Source organism: Vigna unguiculata, unplaced genomic scaffold (assembly GCF_004118075.2).
Source record: "Vigna unguiculata cultivar IT97K-499-35 unplaced genomic scaffold, ASM411807v1 contig_271, whole genome shotgun sequence".
Lineage (NCBI taxonomy): Eukaryota > Viridiplantae > Streptophyta > Magnoliopsida > Fabales > Fabaceae > Vigna > Vigna unguiculata.
This window is the reverse complement of record NW_021010975.1, coordinates 44,860-49,051: the sequence shown is the minus strand read 5'-3', so window position 1 is coordinate 49,051 and position 4,192 is coordinate 44,860. Positions and strand designations below refer to the sequence as shown.

General features: G+C 33.1%; 1 pseudogene; it reads left to right on the top strand.

Annotated features, from left to right (window-relative positions):
* The first annotated feature begins 1,332 nt into the window (after positions 1-1,332).
* On the top strand, positions 1,333-4,192 carry LOC114171468 (annotated as a pseudogene).

Below are 4,192 nucleotides of genomic sequence, written 5' to 3'. Positions count from 1 at the left end.
ATTTTTTCTAATATATAATATATATAAATAATCCATAGTTCAATATAAGTTGATACATTATATCAAGTTTTAATTTGTAATTTAATAACTTATAATATTTTTGTTGATATTGATATTTATTACATATTTTTTGTATCATACATATTAATATGTATGATAAGAAAATATACAATAAAAATTAACATCAACAAAAATATTATAAATTATTAAATCTTGAAGTCTACCAAAATAATAGTGCAAAAATATGAGCACTTAAGTTTTGTAGGAACATGTCTAAAACTAAATCTTAGAAGTACAAGATAGAGATTGTCCATCATCAAGCAACTTCCCATCATTAAATTTTTCTTTTTTCTTTCACCATGATATTTCCATCAACCAATGGAGAGTTTAAAATAGAAATTGAATCATCCAATCAACCATTAGGCTCCCTTCAATTGAAGTCAAAGTATACTAATAAAGATTGATAAGGAGTAAAAGATGCAAAGAGAACATTGTCCTTTAAAAGTTTCTTAAAAAACAAATTTAATTGAAAAGTATCACAACATAAAATCGAAATATTTTATTGCTTACAAAAGAGCAACAATACGTAACTATTTATATGATTTCATCGACAAAAGCAAATGATTTAAGCAAAGAAACAATTATATACATTCGTTTAAAATTCAAAAGAGGAATACCGACTAAAAGTATAAAACTCCTATCTATACATTCGTTTAAAAAATAAGAAAAGAAAATTAGAGTTGACTCAAAATGAAAAAAGTTGAATATAAAGCATCTATACTAAACACAAACAAGTAAAACCTATATTACATAAATTATCTTTTAATTTATTTATTCATTTTATTTATACTTATCACAAGTTAATGCATTTTCATAAAAAAAATAAAATAAAGAGAAAAATGGTCAGTTTTTGAACCAGAATAACCCTGTCCTAATATATAATTTTTTCTACCTCGAACAGAATTATTTCTCATAAATATACCTAAAATTTACCAAAAGATACCATTTAACTAAATAAGTTAAACCAGACACGAATTAATCATTTATCTAAAACTTTAATTAAGTCAATAAGATAAAAATCACTTCAAATATTTTCTGTCGGAGCAAGAAGAAAAAACATTTGTAACAGAAAAAAAGAAGTATGTATGTGCTCCGAAACATTATGAGAGTGCTCGAATTGGGCCGCACGAATATGACGGGTCGGTGTCGGGCGCCCATTCTAAAACCCTCGCTCTTCGCACTCACTGCTCTTCGCTTTTGTCTTCCTTCTCCTAAAACCCTCGCCTCTGTACTCCATAGTTAGGGATTTTCATTCTCCTCATCACTTCTTCAATGGCCACTCTTCTTCTCAGACACTCCTCTTCCACTTCTCGCCGCCTCTTCCCCTTAGCCTCTCAAATCCACTCTTCCGTATCTCGTTCTCCTCTCTCTACTCCCAATGACTCCACCTCCACCTCCTTCTATTCTTTCAATTCCAATCCATGGTGGAGATCCATGGCAACTTTCACCAGAACGTAACACTCTCGCTTTCTCTTTTTCGTCGCAAAATTTAAAATATACAAGTAACAGTAATCGTTATTAGTATGTCTTTTACTTGTTTTGTTCATCTTATGTTTGACTTTGCAGGAACCCTCACGTTAATGTCGGAACTATTGGACACGTGGATCATGGGAAGACCGCGCTAACTGCGACAATCACCAAGGTCTTGATTCACTCTTTGTTTAAATGTGTGTTGAGGTGGATGTTTTGGTGTTTATTACTCAATTAGGTTTGATCAGGTGCTTGCAGATGAAGGGAAGGCTAAGGCTGTGGCCTTTGATGAAATTGACAAGGCTCCTGAAGAGAAGAAGAGAGGAATCACCATTGCAACGGTATGGAATCGCACTCTTTTGGTCTTGCAATCAATTGTGTTGTTTTCTGTTGATATGTATGCTTGCTCTATATTTCGGTTTTCAGGCTCATGTGGAGTATGAGACTGCAAAACGACATTATGCGCATGTGGACTGCCCTGGACACGCGGATTATGTTAAAGTAAGCTTTCGAATTTGGTTTAGTTTCTCTAAGAATGTTTTTTTTATTGGAGTTATCAATTGCCTAACGGAAGCTGGGTGGCTAAGTTTTGGCGAACAAATTTAAGCAATTTTACCTTGTATAATAGTTAATTGTGGAATTTAGCATATTTTGGTGCTTGTGTAGCCTGACCTTCTTTTCAAATGAGATGGAAAATTTATGCTAGGAATTTGGAAGTAGATTAGTTTGTAACAAAATATATTTTATAGGTATTGATTACACTGTATATTGGCAACAGCTGCATTTGTCAGATTCCTATTTTCCATGAATGCTGGTGGGTTTAGCATTCCAGCTTGCCTTGATGTACTTACTAGATGGTTTATCTAATGGTTTTATTTAGTTTAAATAACAAATTAATTCTTGTTCACTGTATGCTTTATAATTGTCTGTTTTTTTTTTCAGAATATGATTACGGGAGCTGCCCAGATGGATGGTGGTATACTTGTTGTATCTGCACCTGATGGACCAATGCCTCAAACCAAGGAGCACATTCTTCTTGCTCGCCAAGTAGGTATTCTACTGATGTGGTTTGTATATATATACCTAGAACGTCTACACCTTTCTCCTTACTTCTAGATTGACATATTTTATCTTTAAATGTATTATGCAGGTTGGTGTGCCATCTCTTGTTTGCTTTCTAAATAAAGTTGAGGCTATTGATGATCCAGAGTTGTTAGAGCTTGTAGAAATGGAGTTACGTGGTAGGGTGTTTCTCTAAGGCTTCTCTTCTCTTGTCCATGCTCAGAAAATGAATAAACCTGCTTAAGTTTCTGTAATCTTTGTGTTTGCTAAAATGTGTTTTTATGATAATGTTTTTTGCAGAGCTACTGAGCTTCTACAAGTTCCCTGGGGATGAAATCCCGATCATTAGAGGTTCAGCGTTGTCTGCTTTACAGGGTACAATGACGAGATTGGAAGACAGGCCATTCTAAAATTAATGGATGTTGTAGATGCATACATTCCTGACCCTGTTCGCCAACTTGACAAGCCCTTCCTAATGCCAATTGAAGATGTGTTCTCAATTCAGGTAAAAGGACCTGAACTTTATTTTTTGGGTTAATTTTTGAAGAAAGCAGATTCATTGAAGTAAAGATGGCCTCAGTTATAAAATTGTTACAATTTGTAATGTAAGTCTTGTGTTTTTATCATGTTCTATCACTTTCCATCTGCTCCAGTATAAACACCGTTTAGGTAACGACACTGTTTAAGAAGTACTATTTATTACTATTCTGTTTACGTTAAAATTGCTTTAAATTCCTTATATGCTCCTTCAGTTCACTCAAACTACAGCAATTATTGATGTGCTTAACATCATAAGCAGATGGGATTATGAACACTGGAGCATATGTGGAATAGATGTTTATAATACCGGTCATCTTTGTAACTGTGGTCACTTTAACAAATTCTTTCTTGTTCTTCTAAATCTCTAGTTAGGTGAAGGATAAAATTTCAAAATCTTAAATTTCAAATTCTTAATTCGGTCTAGGGTTTTTGAAGAATAAAAAGGAAAGGAGGTAGCATTTGTTACGGCCTTGCTCTTTGTAATGATATGACGCAGTGGTAATTTAAATCTTAACATAGTGCTTTAAAAACTGTTGTCTCATATAATTGTTTTTTTTTCCTTAAAGAGAATATCAAAATTTCTATTTTCAACACTTAGTTCTCTCAAAATCTGCATTTGTTTCATTACATATATTGGATTGTATGGACATAAATAAATATGGGGGCAATGGTTTCCATCATTTCAGCTGCTTTATATTTTTCATTTGTGATGAAGGGACGTGGAACAGTTGCCACTGGCCGTGTTGAACAAGGCGTCATTAAAGTCGGTGAAGAAGTAGAGGTGTTGGGTCTAATGCAGGTATGTATGTTCATTGAGTCATTTCCTATATATAGCTGCCCTCTGATCCTTCCTGTTAATAAACTGATATTAATTATTCTTTCAATAAAAACACTACAGATTAATCAGAAACCTTTCATTAAAGACAAAACATCAATGTATATTAATTTCTTACAAACAAAAATAAACCAGTCGAAATTATTCCCCCCAAATAAACATTTCACATTTACTGTGCTTGAAATAGAAAAAAATGTAAAGTATAATAATGCTTCCATGGCTTAG